General features: G+C 41.6%; 1 protein-coding gene across 2 annotated transcripts in view; it reads left to right on the top strand.

Annotated features, from left to right (window-relative positions):
- The window catches only part of HPCAL1 (hippocalcin like 1), a 1,255,899-nt gene that overhangs the window by 1,070,446 nt on the left and 162,946 nt on the right, over positions 1–22,507 (top strand). For both annotated transcript variants that reach the window (XM_069235927.1, XM_069235926.1), the window contains one exon: positions 17,925–17,989. The gene's annotated coding sequence lies outside the window, so the exon portion shown is untranslated. The remainder of the gene's footprint in view (positions 1–17,924; positions 17,990–22,507) is intronic.

A 22,507-nucleotide genomic window follows, 5' to 3' on the forward strand; every position in this document is an offset into this window, starting at 1 on the left:
TCCGAAATCAATTTATAAACATAGATTATATTTTTATCTTTAAAATGACACCAAAACGAATAAATTCGGATAAGGGGAACTGGAGATATGAATTTTTAAAGAATAATGCTTTCTAGCGCATAGAAGCAACTAGCGCTTAAAGGGTAAAAAAAGGTCACACTGGAAAGGAACAAAGTCCAGAGTTCAGGCCACCCACTAGGTAACACTGTCACACTTACTTTCAGAAGTGTTTGATTCAGGAAAGTGGTCCACAGCACCAGCCAAGGGTTCAGAGTCTCTGGTGTGCCTCTTGGGGTTTGGGACTACAACTCCCACAATGCACCGCTTCAACTTATGGAGTTCCTCCAAACTTCTGGATCTTCTTCCAGAGGTCCTTTTTGTGTCCTTGAAGTGTCCACAACTTGATCCAAGGTTCCAGAAGCTCTGAGTTGCGCCTTGGGAGTTGGGACTACAATTCCCAGAATGCATCTGGTCCGAATCCTCAAATGGCCCCCAGACGCTGGACAGCTGGGCTCTACTTGCAGGACTTGATGCAGGGGACTCTGGGCAGCTCCTTTGTACCTGTAGCAAACAGGGAGTCCCTTCTTGAAGCAGTAGAAGACAGGTAAAGTCCTTTTAGTGGTGAAGCCCAAGTGTGCAGCTGGTGCAGTCCTCCAGAGTGCAGGTCAGGGGTCCAGCAGGGCAGTCCTTCTTCTCCTGTAGTTCTTCCTTGTTGGAATCTGATAGGGATCTGAGGTGTGGGTGCAGGTCTGCCAGTTTTATCCCTGCTCCTGGGTGAAAAATAGGGGGCTCCTGGTTCTCCAGTCAGGGGCAGGGTCCTTCCCCCTGTGATGACCACTTCCTGGGAAGTGTGGCAAAAATCAACCTCAGGGAGCAACATTCCCCAAAAATCCATCATGACTGAAAGTGATTTTTGGAGGTTACATCTGACTGAGCCCACCCACTGGTGTAGCTAAAAATCCTAAACATACCCCTCTCCTGCCCTCTCCTAATCTAATCAAGGGTGCACCTAATTGTCTAGGTTTGCAGGATGTGAGGGTGTTGCTGGGTTGCTCCAAATGTCCTTCTCTGCCTTTGAAGGCCAGTTTGGCAGCCCTCCCCCTTCCGGCTTCCCCATCTGCTGAGGGGGAGATCTCCTCCCCCAGGCACATCTCTTTGTGCTGAGCCAGGCCACTTCACACCTCATCAAGGCAGCCTGGCCAGGCTGCCAGAGGCTGGCCAATCAGAGCACAGCAGCAAAAACACTGCAGGGCTGAAGTTGGCAACTTTTCAGGTAAAGTTTAAAACTCTTTACCTGAACAAGTTATATTAAATCCCACAACTGGAAGTTGTGGGATTTATTATAACAATTAATTTGATACCAAACTTCTGTTGTCTGTTACTTAAGGGTTTTTTTAACATTAAAATAAAGTCTCCCCATTCTAGCCTATAGAGGCCATTCATTACAATGAGGGAAAAACGAATTTGGCTGTTTTACCTCACCAGGGCTTATAAAACTATTTTTATAAGGTCCCTGCTTATAGTTACATGGGTCACATAGGGCACACCTTAGGGGTGACTTATGTGTAAAAATAAGGTAGTTTAGGCCTTTGGAACTACTTTTAATTCCAAAGTCGAATTTGCATGTAACTTTCATTTAAAAGCAGCCAGCAAGGCAGGCCTGCCTTTAAAATGACACTGGGCAGCTCAGCAGTGCACCTATGGGTGCACTACCTATGCTAGGGTCCCTAAAACTACATGCCCTACCATATACTAGGGACTTATAGGTAGGTTGACTTAGCCAATTATGATTAGCCTAATTTGCATACTGATTTTACACAGAGCACAGGCCCTGGGACTGGTTAGCAGTACCCAGGGCACTATCAGAGTCAGGAAAACACCAGCAAAAAGTGGAAAATGGGGGCAAAAGGTTAGGGGGCCTCTGCAATCAGCCCTGTTCTCTCACAAGGTCGACTTGCATTTTTTGACTCAGGAGTGTGAGATCATCCAATCAGACAATATGAACCAATAATCATCAAATATAACATCAAATAATCAACTTATCCAATGTAAAGTCAGTAATTTATACACACCATGACGTATGTGGCCATGAATCACGACACTAGTTTAGTAAAGTCTAAACATGTATTGCCCTCAGATTAACAATGCTAAAGTCACATAAATGATACACAAGACTAAATGATAGAAATACATAAACAACACAGGCTGTCCAAAACGTCTAAAGAATCTGTCTTGCCAATGCATTTACTATTAAACACCCCAAAAGAACAACACAGAATAATAACAGAATTAAGTGAATAATATAAACAGTATACATTTTAATTGTGCAGTTGAGTTAATCACAATCAATTAATATACATTCAAAATCAAATATTAGATCAGGCATCCCTAGCTAACACTCTAATTCGAAATGCACGTGGGCTCCATGCAAAGATAAAACTGAGACAAAAATTAATTTGTAAAACATCTAACTATGGCGCTAGCCAAAATAAGCGAAAGAGAAAAACCTGCAAAGGAAAACAAATGCACATTAATTATACCTGTCCTAAATGAAACAGCAGTCAGCAGAGTTTTCATCTGCAGAGGGATGGAACAGCAGGTCTTCATTAATCAGCATCAGGACATGAAGGGAAAACAGTTCGGTAAAGTTTGGCCTAGTATAACTGAACTGTTAGTGTCATAGTCAAGAACGAAACAGCATCTCTCTCTAAATGAAACTGAAAGGAAGTTCAGAAAATTTACTAACTTACATTACCTAAAGCTTTTCTATATTAAAGTCCCAGAAATTAATAATTAAGCTTGTTTTGGACAAGACTATGAGGTGGGGCAGTGCACTGCCAATAAACTTTAATCTGTGCTTCAGATGTATCTCTTTTCGTTCTTCTTACGCTCCTCTCCAGTCGACAGCTGCTGTACAACATTTTCAATTTAAACTACATATAAACATGACATGTTGATTCCTGTCAAAAACTAAGGCTTTTTGTTAAAAGATAGAACTATCTAAAAAAAAGTACAAGAAATAAAACATGAGCACAAGACAGAAAAATGCAAGTCACACAGGATATTTGAAGAAACATTATTTTCAAAGTTCACACGTATTTAAACGTCGTGTTTGTGATAAAATACTAAAGTGTGGGCCTTTTAACTAAGGCTAAACATGGAGAATAAAACATTTCATAATCATTTCTAACTAATAATTTTTGTAATACATGTAATCATCTTCTTTTGTCAGTAAACGTAATTATGATTAAACAAAATATATTTTCATTAGACATTATCATTTTCACAACTTCATTGTGGCTGACACCAGGGCAATCACTTCTCCAAACCACAGGTTTATTTTTCAAGCGCTCATTTTTCAGTTAGTCCTTTTAATACACGTTATGACACATCATGTTTTGGTGACATATTTTTATTAATAATGTTTGCTCTCTAACAGAAGCTACAACCAATATCATACAAAAAAGTTACTGCGCTGCCATGCAAAATAAAGTTATACATTTTACAGAGTGTTAACACTGGAAGGCGGGTTCAACCAGGTTTACAAAGCACAGTTAGAGACAAATATCAGATACCAAATAGCGCTGCAAAGCAGAGCTCAACCAGGTGTGGAAAAAAGAGATTGGGAAAACAATCAAAAATACAGAAGAGTCATTTGCTTACCTGAACCAGGTACAGTGTTATCACATCATGGTTGATGGTTGCCCTAAGAGAAGTCCATTTTCACAGTGGCCAGAAATTCGGCAGAAGGCCGTTCGTCCGATGGAGCCCATCAAGGACGGTCCAGAGGCAGGCCCATCACAAGGCCAGGGCAGGGGAACAAATGGAACTGCTCCTGGTTTCCGGCCCAGGGGGCCAGGGATAGCTATGATCCCGATGTCAGTAAGTTCCAGACTGGTCTATAATGCTGCCGCCTTCTTGGAACCACCACCATCTTTCGATACTGCCTGAAAGCAAAATATTGGCCATAGATGGACTACCTTGATAGAGATATTTGAAGATTTTATTAATGCACTTGAAGATATTGATAACAATGATTATCAAACGTCTCAAAAAATCTTGCTGGTTATGGTGTGAAAGAAGTCATAAAGAAAATTTTGAGAACTGAGGAAGAAGTCACATACTGTCAGATTAAGGATGCATTGAATCTCAACTTCAATCCAGCATCACACATTAACTACGTTTTCAGTCAAGAACATCAGAGTTGATGAAACAATCGATGAGTTTGTGGAAAGACTCAATACACTAAGCAGACACTGTCAATGCAGTGAAATTAACAATGAAGAAGCCATGTGGCTTAGAATTATCAATGGATACTTGTCCGATTTATTCAGATGACGAATGCTGAGAGAAACTCTTAGTCTGGAGTGAGTTTTGATGATTGATGACTGCCAGAGCTGAGGATCATGCTTAGAAACAAGCTGCTGACATGAAGGTAGAGGTGCCTGTTAGACTTGGCATCCTTAGGGTGGTCTTACCCCAGACGTTTTGCCTTTTACCTCCTGTTTTGTTGCTTTATCTTTTTTGTTGACCTTAGGACTCTGAGTACTTGCCACTGCTAACCAGTGCTAAAGTGCATGTGCTTCTCCCCTAAATATGGTAACATTGGTGTATCCACAATTGGCATATTTAGTTTACTTGTAAGTTCTTTGTAAAGTGGTAAACCATGTACCCAGGCTGTAGCAAAACAAGGGGCCCCTGAAATTACAATGCTATCCAGGCAGTAACATCAAGGGAAAAACATACAAAAATACAGAAAAACTGCCTTATAATAGAAAAAGCAGAAAATCTTTTACATTTATAGGTTTATAGTAGCACACATTGGAGCAATCTTGATACATAAGAGGCAAACATCAATAGTGCACTGTTTTTTAGGGGTTAAATCCACCTCATTAATAATTAATATACAACACTCTACAGAATTATACAAGTTTAAAACAGTTTATTCTGTCAAAGTCACAAACATGCATACAGTATGCGTAACCGGGTCACAGAAATCACTCATTCTGAAAAACACCAAACATTTATACTCATACCACATAAACTCAGCACAGTATCATGCCATCCAAAAAACACTCTAAAAGAGCAGGGCTATGGTAAGATCACTTGTGACACATCAATAAAAAGATGCCACTGGTAACATCTGGTAGGGTTCAATAGCAGTGGTGTTGTTCCAAGGACAGTAGTTACTTTCAATGATAACTACAAAAACATAACATCTCAACAGATTCCAGTCATATATCGACATATACTAGGCATTCTGCTATTCATTATCAAAAGTGTGATCCTTCCATCCCCTGGATTGCGCTGACGTGAGTTTTGGTGGAACCGCACAGAAAGAGCCACCTTCTTCAGGGTGCAAAGTGTATGAGTCAAACCCCAGGGAGCGGAGTCAATGTACCAAATGGAGGAAAGATAGAAGAACCATTACCTCATGCTACAACAGCCAGCTAGTGTTGAATAGTGGTGAGTAAGTATCATGCTTTTACTCATGTGTTCACCCTCAGTACCTGCAGTGCCCTCTACCTCAAGGCAGTAATACTTACCTTGAATGTGGAGTGACCGGCAAACTAGTAAAATGGGAAGAGAAGTCCAACCAGATATCGAGGCTCAAACTAACCGTTTTAAAGGAAGGACAATCGAGCAATGAGGCCCCACAAGTGAACTAATGGTCAAAGGCACAATCCCCATAAGCAGAGTACGCAAAGGCCTACCTAATAGGATTTGATGAAAACAGAGCCAATGTCAATGAATGAAAAAAGGAAATGCCCCGACTTGCTGCTGATACACCAGATGACAACAGAATAGTCGTGCCAGGAATATAAGAGGACCACATAAATCCTATGGGGAGCAAGTGTGGAAAAAAAGGGGGAAGTGAAATAATCCACCTAACATTGTAAACCATGAGACCTAACTAATAAAGAAGATACCGTTCAAATCGATAGCCCCCCCAGTCGAAAAGTATGATTACATCATAACTCAATTGCTCCCCAACCCCTCAACTGGGGGTACACACCTCTGTACGCCTTGGACTGACAGACACAGGTACATGGTTAAGAAGAAGGTTCTGGACACCAAGAGTACCACACTCTGCATGGATAGATATAAGATAACTACACTGATAGTCCGCACACATGAAAATGAACACACAAACAGATTTTGAAACCAACAATATCAGCCTAGAAAGTAAAATAACATTTAAGGAAAATGAGCAAAGAGCCTCCCTCCGCTCACACGACAACATAATAGCATACTGAAATACTTTAACTGGCTAGTCGGAAAGCTTGTGGGGGCATACAGTCAGCATAGCTTGGGCTGCCACACAGCCACAGGCATGGAGAGCCGTTAAAGCTGCTGGATTTAAATGCTGGGAAAGATGCATCACGTGGGGATAAAAACTAGACATAGAAAGCAGAAAGAGGTGAGACATTGCCCTAAAGCACCATGTTGAAAGGGAAAATTTGAATTGTTGAAGAGCAACACAACCTGCAAAGCCTATCGAAAGCAGGGAGGTAAACATCAGTATGCATACAGAAAGGAATAAAACAGTCCAGACTGAAATTCGGCCTTCTCCACCAAAGGCAGTTTTTCTGTATTTTTTATGTATTTCTGTACCATATACCCAGGCCCTGTAAATTAAATGCTACCAGTGGACCTGTAGCACTGATTGTGCCACCCACTCAAGTAGCCCTGTAAACTTGTCTCAAGCCTGCTATTGCAACACCTGTATATGCAGTTTCACTGCCAATGCGATTTGTCATTTAAAGCTTCTTGCCAAGCCTCAAACTCCCAATTTTTTTTTTTTTTACATTAGCCACTCCTAGGGTAGGCTCTAAGTAGCCCATAGATTTTTTTACATTACAGTGAGGCCTACTCCTCTCATGGGGTAGCATTGGGAATTCCTTAATGTATCTTCAAGCTGTAATTCCTGGTCAGAAAGGAGTAGCTATATCATGTTTCATATCATTTGAATGGTAACGATCCTCTTTTATGGTAGTCTGATTTAGTACTACCAATATAGAAATGCCATTGTTAGAAAGTGGACATGTCTCTGCTCTCACTGTTCTGTGAACCTGGAAGCCTATCTCCAATACACGTCTGGTCTGGGTGATAGCTACATGTGTGCATTCCCTCCAAACATCCATAACCCAGGACACTCAACTGCATCTGCATTAATTTGCATACTGATGGGTCTTCCTGAGCAGGGATGATGGAAAGGACTCACACTTACACATCAAAGGTTAGTGGCCTGAGCTTACACAAAGAGCTGATTATCCCTAACTGATAGTCTGAAGCAAGGGGTGGGCAGGAAGGGGGACCTGCACACTTCAGAGATTCTTTTAAATCATCCCCCACATCAAATGCACTTTTTAGTATAAGTACTGGGTCTCTGCCCCCCAAAAATCAGTACAATACTGGGCCTGAAAGGAATTCTGCTGGAGAAAAGGCTATTGTGCTGGAGGGATTCCACTCTCCTGTCAGTGACTGTTCGAAGGAGCTGCTTCCCTGCTGTGCTGAGCTGCCCTGCTGTCATCTGCCCTGCTCCATAACCAAGGACTGAACCCAGAATGACTCCAAGGGCTTGCTGGCTTGCCCCCTGTACTCCCTGAGGTCTTAGGGACACCAACAACCTCATCATCTGCTTCTAATGGCATCTCTACTACAAGTGGCCAGTCTACAAAAACAAGCACTCCGCTTTTGGGAAGTATGCTGGGTTGTCAGCTGGTGTTGCTAAAGGGTGAGTGCGACAGGGAACTCAGTGCTTTGTGTTTGCATTTACCCCACCTCACTGCTCTCCCCGAATGCTGATGAGGCCCTTGCACCTAAGAATCAGCGTCCCCGTGAGATCCTAATTGCCAGGTTTAGGCACCACCTTCCTGCTCTGTACATGAGTGGCACACTAAGGAAGATTCCTCAGTTAGACCCCTACAACAACGCAGTTTCCAGGACAATGCTGACGCTGCTCAACACTCGCTAGCCCGAATGAGACACTGCCTCTCCCTGCATCCAAGTGAACTCATCAATGGCATCTATTTTCCAAGGTATTGACCGGGATAGGGGACCTCAGGGTGATTGCTCCCGACTCACCCCACCCTCATACAAAGCTCCATTTACGTAATTAACTTTGTCTAATGACCAGCCTCATACACAAAACAACGACAACATGTTTTTATTACTGTGGAAGCAATGATAACTGGAACCAAGTCACTAAAGATTTTCTAAAGTACTGCTTTTGCTTCAACTAATTTAAAATTGATATCTCATGATCTACTGATTAGATTTTTGTCATGTTGGTCCCATTCTATTCAGTTAAAGATCGCCTATCTTTCTAAACCAGTGTGGATTCTTTTTGTAGTGTTTTCAATGTGTTACTGTGTGAGTGTATTGCGCAAATACTTTACGTATTGCCTCTCAAGTTAAGCCTGCCTGCTTTGTGCCAAGATACCAGAGGGTGAGCACAGGTTAATTTAGTTGTGTATCTAACTAACCCTAACTAACGTGGTGGTGCCTGCCTGTACAGAGCACATACTCTGACTCTGACAACAGTGCCCCAGGTGAGTCAATCATGAATTGTGAAAAGTAGTCCGAAACAAATGACTGCAGGACACAAAGTGATATCTACACGTTAAAAGAAGTTGTATTTCATATGTGGATTTTCATTTTCACACAAAAGAAAGTGTCCTGCCATTAGACCTATATGTAAAGACTGTGGTAAAGGGAAGCATTTTGTGATGATGTATACAGGAAAAGGTGGTGCAAAGAAAAAATGCTGCCAGAATGTTCCATAAGCAACGTTCCACGCACCCCCCAAAGCCAAGTGGCAACATCTGTTGAGGCAAATAGATATTAAACAAAGTTGGTTGTCATCTAAATTGTTGTCAAACGGTTTTTTTCCTCAATAATAAGTAAAAATTAAGAACAGGATTGTGCTATGTTTACCTCAGAGAAATGTGCACATCTCAGACTGGTTGCATGTGAAGAAAAATGTCAGTCAAAGAAAAGCCGACATGGCAAAGCAACTAAATCATAGAACCTCGGTGCAAAGATTACACTGAAAATAAATGGATGTTCAATACCTTTCATTATAGACAGTGGTGCAGCAATTAATAAAATGCCTGAAGAGAAATACAATGAACTGTCTCCATTACCTCCATTACGCCATCAAGGCCGAAGTGTGTACTTGGGCTGCGTTGACACCCATGAAGAATTACGGTTCATTTGTAGCAACAGTGAAATATAAGAAAGGTTTAAGCTCTGATCCATGTGTTTTTAAGTACAGGGGCAAGTGCCTGTTTGCTTAGTTTCAACACAGCTGCTGACATGGGATTGATTCCTGTGAATTACAACATGAATGCTCATCACAAAATAGTAAGTCAGTTTCCTTTGTTGTTTGATGGTTTACGAACATTAAAGACTTTGAAAGTAAAGCTGCACATTAATAAGGATGTCTGCCCTGTTGCTCAGAGACATAGACAAATTACTTTTTGTTTACAAGGTGCTGATGAAAAATAACTTGAATTGTTACTTAAGCATGACAATTATTAAGCTTTCCACTGGTCTAATACCATGGATTTCTCCCATAGTAGTAGTGCCAAAAACAGACAGTGAAGGAGCTGTGCGCATATGCATTGGCATGCGTGAGGCAAACAAAGCAATTGAATGTTAAATACATTCAGGGCCGCATATTGCTGACATAACACAATTAAATGATGCCAAGGTCTTTTTTCGACTTGATTTGAATATAGGTTTTCAGTTGGAACTTGAAGAAAGCTACAGGTACGTTACAACCTTTTCTACACGTTAGTTTGTTTAGTTATAAAAGACTTCATAGCAAATAATGGGATTTATATTTTGCCAGACGGGATATCTGTCACCGTTGTGACTGAGTAACCCATTCACCGAAATCTAAATCAGGCCCTTAGTTTTGATGTGTCATCAGCTGCAGAACCGTTCCAAGATGTCCTTTGTTGCATCATACAGCCCATTGTGAATGCATTCAATTATAACAATGATATATTAGTTTTCAGAGCTACACAGAAGGAGCATGATTGAGTTCTCACACAAGTATGTCAATTACTCAGTGATGCAGGTTTGACCTTGAATGCAGACAAGTGTGAGTTCAGCAAGATAGAACTGAAATTCCTTGGCTATATCCTTTCTGATAGAGTATGATTCCTGAACCTGCAAAAGTACAAGTGTTGACAAATGCTGACTTTCCCCCCATCCCACACAAGATTTTTCACTGGCACATTTTTTTTCTTGGCATGGTCAGTTTCTATTCCAGCTACACTCAAGACTTTGCCACTGTTAGTGCATCATTACAAGAGTTGATGGAAAAAAGTCTCCTTCAGTGGTCAGCAGAATGTGACAAAAGTGACAAGAGAATCAAAAACATAATTGAAAATGCTATGGAAATGGTGTTCTTTAATCCAAAGCTTCATACAGAAGCAAGCTCTGTTGAGTTAGGCATAATCCTTGCACAGCATAGTGGATGACCAAATGCTCGACGGCATATTGTGGCCAATGCTAATAGACGTTTTTCTCAAACAGACATGCTTACTCACATCCTAAGAAAGAAAGTTCAGCTGTGGTATGGGCTTGTGAACATTTCAATGTATTCCTGTATGTAAAGCCTTTTATGCTGGTGACTGATCATCAAGCTTTGCGGACCATCTTTGGCAATTCAAAAGCCAAGATGCCTCCTCACATTGAACGATGAGGATCAGGATTGCAAGAGTATAATTAGACAATTGTGCATCGTCCAGGAAAGGATCAGAATCCTTCTAACTACTTTTCAAAAGTGCCTATTAAAGTTAACGACACTACATCAAAGATGGCTGAGGCCTGCATTAATTTAATTTTCAAGTCATGCATCGTTAGCCCAGTTTGTCATTGTTACAAGTCATGATAGTGACCTGCTGAAGTTAAGACATAATTACACATCAGTCGTGGAATAAACACATTTGACTTCTCAATAATAATGGTGAATATCAAATATACACAAATGTCAAAGATTAATTTCCATAGCTCAGAAAATAATTCTACTACGACGGTTGAGGATCCTTATTCTGGAGAGTCTGCAACAAAAACTGATTGAAGTGGCTCATGAATGACATTGTATTATTGTTGTCACTAAGAGAGCTCTCTGAGCTAGAGTTTGGCTTCTATAATTAGATGAAAGGGTTGAAAAGGAACTCAAGGCCTGTCAGATATACAATTGCCTGTAAACCAAGGTTACTCAACATACTCTGAACATGCTGGAACTCCCCAACCATGCGGAGGAGAGAATAGCCATTGGTTTCCCACATTTTCCGTTGGGATCTCTCTTTCACGACTCATGAATGAGTAATCAAAAGATTTGATGACATCTTTGAGACATAGGGCATACCAGCCATTGTAAAGTCTGACAATGGTGTAGCATGCAAGTCATGAAAAGTTCAATTTGAAAGCACTATTCAACAAGCTTATCGCTCAACACCTCTCGCAACCCCAGGTGAAAACCCTACAACTTTGATGTTCAGGAGAGCAATGACAACCAAGTTACCTCAGAGGGCCACTGAGAGAGATAAAAGTGAAAACATGATTCTTACAACGGACTTGGTTAACTGCCGGAAAATGAAAGTTTATGCAGAAAAGAGGACTTGGTTAACTACCAGAAAATGAAAGTTTATGCAGAAAAGAGGCGACATGCTAAAGACATCTCGCTCAGAAAAAGAGATTTAGTGATTGTTGGACAGATGCGCAATAGGAAATCTGATGGTTCTTATGATGGTAAACCTTTTCAAGTGGTGTCTACCAAAGGATACAAGGTGACTGCCCAGCACCCTCGAAAGTCTATTACCAGAGACTCTTCTCACTTTAGGTCTGCGTTTCTTCGGTATTCAACTTGAAATGATGAGACTAACTGAAAACTCAGTGACTGTTGCAGATTATTTACCATCATTAGCAATCTCTGACTCTAAAGATGAGTTTACAGTTTTCCGTAACCAGATTGGGTCGAATGATCAAAGCGTCAGGAAGATAGATTGAAGAGATATATTTGTACATGCTTATATATATATATATATATATATATATCATGTTTAATGCATTTAGAAAAATAATAATTTATCATGTAAAAGAGGCGGAGCTTTCAGCTGCCCGCCAAGGTCTGACAGCCGGGCGGCCGCCAATGCGGCCGCACTCCCGCCGCGGCCATCAGGAGATCCCCGCTGGTCCGGCGGGCGGAAACCTGGTTTCCGCCCACCGACCCAGTGGGGATCTCGCCCGCAACACAGGAGCCGGCTCCAAATGGAGCCGGCGGAGTTGCGGCCGTGCGACGGGTGTAGTTGCACCCGTCGCGCTTTTCACTGTCTGCATAGCAGACAGTGAAAAGCTGCAGGGGGCCCCACGACTCCCCTTTCCGCCAGCCTTTTCATGGCGGTGCAAACCACCATGAAAAGGCTGGCGGGAGAGGGACTCGTAATCCCCTAGGCAGCGCTGCAAGCAGCGCTGCCCTTGAGGATTACTCCCGCTGGGATTAAAGTGGCGGGAAACTGCTGGGACTAAAGTGGGGGGAAAACGCCGGTCCTGGCGGTGCGACCGTAATACCAGGGATTTCACTGCCAGCCTGCTGGTGGTGAAATCCGCCAAAACAACCCTGGCGGTCTTTGACCGCCAGGGTTGTAATGACCCCCTTAGTGTCCTGCGTGATTTAGAATGGAACCTTTCTGACTCCCAGCGGACTGCATATCAGTGTGACGTAATCACTAGAATAGAATGTAATGAAAGCTTGGTTTAGAATGTTGACGTTCACAGGTACATGCAGAGAAATAAAGATGTGCAATTTACAGCTCTGTGTGTGGCATAGCCATTGGCGGGTACCCAGGCTGGGGAAGGCTCTTCACAGAGCAGGCTCATACGGACCTCTTGTTTTGTGTGAGTGTTTAGTTTTGTGAAACAGCCATTAGGTAAGTTCATATATATTGAGGAAATATTTTTTTATAAAGGTGTTTAGGGTGGGCATTTATAGGGCTTAGGTTGAGTTTGGGTTGCATTTTAAGTTGAAATATTAGGTAAATATTAGGTTTGTCTTTTATATGTATATATATCACTGAAAAAAACAAAGGTTACAGGTATGTTATAGTTGGGAAATAGAATTTAAAAAACCTTCGAAAATTCACTTAAGAAACCAAAGGTTACAGGCATGTTATAAAAGCGTAATATGCTCACAAAACGGTACCTTTCTGCCAAATGTAAAAATGTAAATCTGTCCAGCGGTTCAGGCTGTAGTCGTGTTCAAACTCCTATGAGAATTAACATGGGAAATGCACATTTCTGCCCCTATTTTCTCAGTCCCCACTAGACCAATCACCCCAAAACTTTCAGTGAACATCAAGAATCACCGGAATACCTTTTTTGGGAAATTTTGTGAAGATTCATCAAACAATCCCAAAGATACAGGCAAGACAAAAAATGCTTTTTCTATAGAAAATATATATATTTGTGTGTATTAGCGACACTTTATTTTTTATTTTAAGGATTTAGGATGGGGAATTTTAGGGTTTAAGGTGGGTATGGATTTTTGGGCCGTAGGATAATTTTAGGGTTTAGGATGGGTATGAGTTTTTGGGTGGCAAGGGTAATTTTAGGGTTTAGGGGTGGGTATGGGAGTTAAAGGTAATTTTAGGGTTTATGGTGGGTATTGTTTTTGGGTGGCAAGGGTAATTTTGGGGTTTAGGATGGGTAGGGGTTTTTGGAAGGCAAGGGTGATTTTATGGTGGGTATGGGTTGAGCGGTTGCAGGTTTTAGGGCTATATATATATACATATATATATATATATATATATATGTGTGTGTGTGTGTGTGTATTTGCTATATATATGTATAAAATGCACATTCTTAAGAATTTATTCAGGTGTACACATATACATATATGTTCTTATTTGTGTGTATATGTATGTACATATATATGTATACAAAAAAACGTACATACCTGTACTTTGTTTTCCCAAAGCAAATGCCTTTACCATGTCTGTCTTTACCAATTAAAGGTAAGTATTTTACATGAAAATATAAACCCTTTGTGTATGTGTGTGTGTGTGTATATATATTTATATATATAAGTGTTTATACTTACATGTACAATGCTTATATTTACTGGTGAAACCTTTACCACGCGTATGCCTTTACCATTCATGTTTTCCAACAAGATTCATTTTAAAGGCATGCATTTTAAAGGCATAATCATTGTAAAAACATGAGTGGTAAAGGTTATGCGTGGTAATGGCATTCACGTAGTAACAGCCGCATTGTAAAGCTATGCATCACAACGTAGTGCGTAGTTATGTCATTCAGCCTTTAGTTTTTCTAGGATGGCACAGATTGTGAAAAGAAGGTGTAAACATTGTACTGGGGCAGGAGTATTCTTATGAATCATTTATTGAGTTAGTCTGTCCCAAACAAGATTCAAGGAGTGTCAAGAGTGGGGTTTATATTATTTATTATGATACCTTCCCCACTACCTTGATTAGGTCGACATGTTTCGGCCCCTATTTTACTGTAATTCTACATCTTATAGTCTTCACTCAGGATCAGAAGACCTTGCTCTTATATGTATCTTCCCTGAAGCGTTCTTCTAAATGGAAAGAAATTGACGGTTTTTATGACCTTTCTGTTTAATGTATATTACATAGAATCAGTACAATATCCAGTGGAAACAGAACATTGAGAGCATACATTTTTGTGTTTTTTCAGTCAGGAACTGCATACTATTACACTGCTAGTTCAGTCCACCAAGTAATTTCACTACACGTGTTGTGAACAGTGACTTCTGGTGTCTTCTAAAACTCACCTATCTCCCGAACCTTCCCCCTTACTGGTGACAGGAGGATAAAGCAACGCATCCATCTTGTGCAACCCATTTCAAGTGCCTTGGACTATAAGTTCTAACGTTTTTTATGTGTCCACAATAGATTGTTTTTGGCTTGCATATTTAGAGCAGACAATCGTGTCGGGGGGAAAATGGAGACCTAGTTTGATGGTTAATTTCTTTGGGTTTTCACCGAGAACGTGGGGGACATTTTAAAAGTTTTCTGAGCAGAGCCACCATGATTTCATTGCTGATCTCGCACAGAAGGTGGACTGGTCTGAATGGTGTTAGACAGGTGTCCAATTTAGGACAACCTGTCAACCACCATTGCTATCGGTGTGATGTCGACCAAATGAGTAGTGGTTATGGTGGAGCAAATAGTTGATAAGTCACCAGAAATCCAGACTTTCTGTCACGCTTTAAAAGGCGTGTACAGAAATGTAAGACTCGCCATTGTAGGATTCTAGTTAATCTATTTGTCAACAATGATTGCTTAGGGACATTAAAACTATATGCTTCAAATCTTGTGCATGCAGTTAATTCTGTGGAAATATAATAAACACTGCAAAAAACAAGAAAACATATGTGAGTCAGTGTGCAAATACAACATGTTATATAATTTTTTAGAATTGTAAATATCAATTCAACATGTGACATGAGTGTGCAACGGAAGTGTGCTGGTGATGCAGTGAAAAGGCACAAAGTGAGTAGGTACTTAATACAGTGTCCTACTTGAAGGAGCGACCTGGCTGTTTGTCAGTTAGTTTGATTGGATGAGGAAAAGATAAAAAAATAAAAGTGGTTTGTAAATATACTAATCGTAGGAGTAGCTGTGTGTGATTTGACTGTGTGTGTGTAACAAACAAATGCCCCTGCATCAGGGCACAGAGATTGCCGAGCGTTTGTTTCATTAGCAAAATGACCAAGCACTGGCTTGTTAATGTCCATCAGGAGATTCAGTATGTAATAAGAAGTAGCTGCACGTTGGTGGGAGATCAAGTTAATCATTCATCTCTGAGCTGGGTTGAAGCTGTCAACCAATATATCTGGCGATTCCTGTTGAGAGACTGAACATCTTGACGAATAATGCCAAGCCAATGCTGACACTTTGTTATAGACAATGGGCTTTCGTATAGAGCTGAATAATCCATCAGGAGGTATAGTTTCTTACCTGTAAATCCAGTTCTCTCATAGGGGTATTTCCATGATGGTCATAAGCGTTGAACAGTTCCACCCGCAGGGACCCCAGAACACTTTTTTCAATATGTCTTCTTAAGTGTTGATGTTCGCCTTTCTTCAGGAAGACCTGCATAGTTACTTAAGAATGTTATTATGCAGCCTAAAGAATAGGCGACAGTGACTGAAATTCTTCATCATGTTGACGCAAAAGTGAAGTATACCAAGGAGACTTGCAGTAAAAAGCATGAGTAATTTGAAAAATAACAGTCAAATATCTTTCACAAACCCTTTTGCAATGTGAGATAAGTATGAAGCAGTGCAGTGTAGCCCATAGGCTGCCATTATAAAGTAAGTAAAAGGAGACTCTAAAAACCCTGGGACCTCCACACTCCCATCATGCCTAGTGCGAGGCAGTTACCACAGTTCGTCTTTCTGGCTCCTGCTGACAGGACCCTGGAGCATTGAGCTCACCCTCGCCTTTTTTCTTCTTCTGTTGATTTTTGTCTTTTTATGACAGGAATTTAGGCAATTTTTCTTGAAAGAATGCCATCTCATTTTGACAAATGTCCACGCTGTGGCAGAAAAAAGGCCAAAACAGATCCCATGAGGTCTGTATCATCTGCTTACCTTCCTTACACATCCCTGCCTCCTGTAACATCAGCAAGACGTTCACAAGGTACACTCAGCGTTACAGGGAGAAGATTTGCCTTCAAGGAAGTGCAGAGGGATAACGCCAGCAAGAAGCCAGTGGGCACTCTGAGCTAGGGGAAGGTCTGTCTTCCACTAGAGCTCTTCCCTCAGCCTCCAGTGGGCGTGAAAGGTCTGAGAGGTGTTTTTTCAGGGAGAAATCCACAATGAAAACCAGCCCACTTGGCCACAAAAGAGGCGCACAAACTTCTGTAAAAGGGCCCACACATTGATCTGTGAGACAGTCCATCTGGCACTGCCTGATTGCTTTCTAGGCTAGTCCAACCCCATTACTAAAGAAGGATGTGGTATTTCACTGTCATTTACAGATAGAACATTTCCCTTTGAAATGCCCACTAATTTTGCACAGACATGTAGTTTTACTGATCACACTTTATAGAGTGCAAATAATGTGTGGAAATTGGGTTTCAGTATACACCTATCATTTCTGTATCACCATGTAAAGTGTCCACCTATTTTGATCCTATTAAAAAATGTATTTCCACCAAACTTCTGAATTACAAACTAAAGTGCTTTGTTTTTACTTTCCTAACTGCTGATAGATTTTGACGTATCTGTACAGTTTAAGTTTTGTTTGTGTTAGAAAACAATTAACATCCTTTACTTTCACACACAGAAAAATTGCCTCATAAATCTCCTTACAAAATCTTCTCAATTTGCCGTTAGAGAAATAAAAATAAACATCAATCCCTATGTTAAAAGAATAAGCAGCAAGTTCTCAGAAGGTAGAGCTTGACATTTGACGTCCAGGACCAGATACATTTTAAAGGCATTTTTATTGCTTATTCACCTTCTGAACTACAGCATGGTTAATAACTTTGAGGTGCCACAGCACCCACTGCAAACCTGCTTTCAGAACCTGTAGCCTGGCAGCTCCTTTTTAGACATTCTATGTTTGACGTACACTAGCAAGCTCGGGGACTTTTCTGCACATCTTCCATTGCTGACATGAATATTACAACAAGCTTCATTAATTGGCTTGTTACCGGGCTGGAGGACACCGGGGAGGATAGGGTGTTAAATAGGATTAGGTGGATGCTGAATTGCTGGGTTCACCACAATACTTTATTTTAGTGCTCTTATTTTTCTTAACAATGTCTTGAGTTTTCATGTTATAATTCCACTGTCTCTTTGAGAATGGTTTCTCTTTTTCCCCATCATTCACTCCTCTTCCTTTGTCTTCTAGGTTGGTGATCTGATCGCCCTTGTATCCCCTCCTGGACGCCGTAGACGACAAAAGGCCAGGGTCAGGCAAGTGTTACAATATCTGTGCATAGGGAGGTGCTTGTGAGGGTGGGTTCAGGACTTGCCCTTAGTGCAGCTTTCATGCACATGCAGGTTGAAGGACTTGCAGGGTGTTCCAGGCGATAATACATAGAACAGCCCTCTAGTCTGTGGCTACAAAACAAAATCTGTGGTGCCTATCCCTGACTACACAGAAATAGTGCTACTAACAGTGATGTGCCTTGTTTTCCCCGCTTCACCAAAGGCCCAGGCCTTCACCCCCTCTCCTTTTGTCTCTTCTCATGCTCCCACCTGTTCTTTACTTCACCGCCCTTGGAACCGTGACCGTAGCTTGGAAAGGCACGTTCCTCCTGGAACGTGGTGATTGAAGGCGTTTTCATGTTGTCCTCTGTGCACTTCCCACTGCTTCCTTGGCAGTCCGATGCATTTCTGGGCATCTTCCGGTCATGCTTCTTCGTCCCCTGCAGCTCCTTGCATGCTCGACTCCGCCGCTGTGACCGCTGGCGTTTTTTGCTTCTCCACTGGGACTCTGTGTCCTCGCGTCCTCAGCTCTTGAGGCATCTGACACTCCGATGTTTCTAGTACTTCCACTGATGGTTGTTCCTGTGCCCTCCCGAGGCACTCCGGGGTGTACCCACCCTCATCTCTGGTGTGCTCTTCACCCGCGTCAGTGGCTGTGGCTGTGATCTTGCAACATGGCCTTCAATGGCCACAGAATCAATTTGCACTGTAGTGATATAATTTTGCCCTGAAAAAGAGATATGTTTCCTTCAGTTACAGACTCAGGCTGCACACCTAAAAGAGCAAAATAAATTTACTGTTGCGTGTGTATCTGTTCAGAATAGAACAGCAGTGAGGCCTACACTGTGTTTGTAGTGAAGCCAAGATGGTTAGTCCTTGTCTGAAATGGCACAGAGAACCTAAAGCTAGAGTAATCACCCGTGGTTAAGACTAATTCAAGCATTTGATTTTATTTGTTAAAAAAGACAAACGGAGCTGCATATTCTGAGTTTCAGTATTCTGAAAAAACAACAACCAGGAACTTAAGATGATGTACTTGAAAAATGGATTTTCAAAAAGAAACAATATAAAATGTGTATTTTCTTTTTAACATTTCATCATAGGGACATTGTGACTTCCTATCTTACCTGTAGCATTCGGTTCGGAGAACCTGTAAGTTTTACTTTCTCCTCCACTGTAGCACAGAATGTAGTCCAGGAACATGGAACAGAAGTGAAAGTGTTCTACTCAAAAGCAAAGGTATGAAAACAAATCAAACAAGGAAGATACCGGAGAGGAGGGAGGGGACAGAAACAACAGATGGCAGGCGAGGGGGGAAGCTACACCAGGGAGGTGCATGGGAGGAGGAGGAAGAAAACAGCAATGAAAAATGGGAAGAGAGCGTGGGGGAACCAACAGGAAAGCAATGCGAGAGAGCTTCAGTGAAGGAAGAAACACCAGTGGACGGGGGAGGTGAAGACCATACAGTGCAAAAGGGCAAAAAGTTTAAAAAAAACAAAATATTTAAAAAAAAGTACTTACGTGTAGGTGTTTGTGGCCAGTCGAAGGACGCTGGCCTCAAACAGGAAGCTGTGCTAGGTCCATATTCCATGGGAAGCAGGAGGTGTGAACGATAAAAAGCAGGGAAACGAGTGACATGGAAGCTAACCAATGGTATATATTGGTAGATAGTGGGCAGACTCTAATTCTGTCTAAGCTTTTTTTTTTTTCCAAAAGATTTTGCCGACAGCACATGTGCTTTGTCTTGAGTGAAACCTCCAAAGTTCCAATTTAGTTGACCTACCAAAAAGGTAAAAATTCAGCTCTGTCTATCAAACTATCCAAAATGAATATGCATGGCAAAATATCTTACATACAATAAGTTTGACTTGGAGAGGTGTTGTATACGTGTTTCTTGTTTGGAAAACCTAATAAGATTGTACTATTCTGTGGCTCACTGTTCCCAAACGTAATAAACAAATTACCAAGGCCTTCATTCAAGCACAGCACAACAGGGGTAGGTAGCTGTTTTAGGTAATATACCTCTACTTTCTTTATATGCCCTATATCCCACACACAGCCTCCACTTTTTGCAGTGCTAACACAGACATTAACTGAGTTGAGTTTTGCCAATGTCTAGTCTTGCCTTACTGCAGATTTACCTAAAACATGAAGCAACCATTTGTGCTGCTTTACTCTTCAGAATATCAAAACTATGCACTTCAGGATATTTTAAGGCACAATGTAAAGCAATCACTCTCAAACACCTTCGTAAGTAGAATAATCAAGTTTATTTAAGGGGCAAGTTCTCAGCTATCAAAACTAAACCACACTAATATATATATATATACATTAGGAGAATAACATGAGAATAATGATAAAGATATAAGCACTCTGTGAATAATTGCAAGAGTAGGTGTATATAATACAAGCACACACAATATACCTCAATGCTCAATAGCATGAAAATGACTGCAAGAATAAGTGCATATTACGCGCGCACACACAATATACTTCAATGCTCAATAGCATGAAAATGACTGCAAGAATAAGTACACATTACGCGCGCACACACAATACACTTAATAAATTGAAAAGCTTCACCGAAAAGAGCGTCTGCATCCCTCCGCCGTACACAAAGCTGGGGAACCCAAATCAGCTGACACAGGGAGCCTCTGTTCGGGACAATCAGTCCTCCTGGCGTTGCGTCCAACCCAGAAGAGAGTTCCTAAACCAGCCCATCCAGGCCCCCAACTTTTATAGTATTTACTAACGCCCAGGAGTCTTTTCTAGAAAAAGACCCCCTCCTTTACAAATTGTGCAATCGGCGGTACCTTGTTCACCCTTCGAGACGTCTCCTCAGAACGGGCCAAGTTCCCAGGAGAGGACTCCAAGGTGAAGCTTGCATTCCTCCTTGTGTACAGGCGCATCCCCCTGTTGTTCTAACTGATAGCTTGTGGAATGTAAATAGCGCCCTTCGTACCAGGCAGATGGAGCGAAGTTGAGCAGAAAAACACCCCACCCTTCAGCTTGCCGAAGCTTGTGGAAAAACACAGAACAGTGCCTTACGCACCGAACCAGACTCGACAAAATGGAGTCGTTAACCAAAATGGAAGCGAAGGCCAATGAGAGCAGAGGCCAATGGTCCACACTCTGCACCACTGTTTACCTTGCACGTAGTGCTGCCACATGCACGTAGTGTATGTAGCAATACATTTCCACCCTTGGACCATTTGGCCAACTTACAACTAAGTATATCCTATAAGCTGAAATGGCAATGCTCTTGGGCGAAACTGAGATAGAAGATTAGGCACACACTGAATACAACAACATAATGAAATTAAAATAACGGTTATGATAATGATTACACCAAAGATATAACGCAGTTGGCCTAAATTAGGCAGCCATCCAAAAGCCCAATCCCACCACCCCTTGTCAACATCCTGCTGCACCCCCTTCACCAACTTATGCAGGGCCTCTATGTGGGAGTTGATTGATATGGAGTGGTCGGATAAATTGAAGCAACATAATCCTTCAAAATCACTGCAGCCATGGTTGTGTTTAAGCAGTAAATAATCAATAGCAGCGCGATTCTGCAAAGCAGCTCTTCTAATTCCCTGTACATCTAATAACAGCTCAGCTAAGGCAGCTGATGTATAGTTAATATTCTTGACTACTAAACATGCAAGTTTATTAATAACTCTGGTATTATATACTGCAAGTCCTGGCACCCCTACGATAGAACTAGCTAAACTAACATATTCTGTTTTGGACAGCAATGAAATTTCAGAATCACAGTCCGTAGGTAATTGAATAGTGTCTCTGGTATAGCGAGGGTGTAGAGCAGTATCCATAGGAAACATGAGAAAGCCTAAGCGTGACCAGGCACAAGGCCCTCCGGTTAGATTGGCTGGAATATAAGTAAAAGAAAGATTACCACAAGAAAAGAGCCAACCTTTAGGCAACTTAACATTTTGAATGTGGCTGGCAGCAGGCACCACATGTTGGCAAAACATTGAATTATTTACATTCAAACAGGTTAGGTCAGTCCGTGAGTGGCACAACGTCCGTTGTGCAGCAGTTAAGTTTTTGTCTCTTTTCTCCAATTTGAGCTGAGCACATTTACCTATTTTCATGGGATCACAGGTCAATGAATAGCACACATCCCCATTTGAGATGTTAAACGTGAGTATAGATGTCATGTTCCTCCACAACCGCCTGCCCACCTCCGGGCAATGACGGCAGTACTCATAGAGTGACAGATGGGAGCGAACGTCACTCACATCCACCATTCCATCCTGGTTTGTATTGTTAAAGATGTGTAATAATACAGCAGCAGGAGTGGGCACTGCCACTAGACAAGTGGTAATCAAATCTTGAACGCTTTGCATGTTACTCATACAGAAGTGAGATATATTCAGCACTTCCTGCGCTAGATGAATCCAAACATTGTTCGGTTGATGCAGCAGCGTTGGCATCTGCGGCTGACGGTTGAATTTTTGGGCTATGAGCCCCTCCCGCTCC

Source organism: Pleurodeles waltl, chromosome 5 (assembly GCF_031143425.1).
Source record: "Pleurodeles waltl isolate 20211129_DDA chromosome 5, aPleWal1.hap1.20221129, whole genome shotgun sequence".
Taxonomy (NCBI): Eukaryota; Metazoa; Chordata; class Amphibia; order Caudata; family Salamandridae; genus Pleurodeles; species Pleurodeles waltl.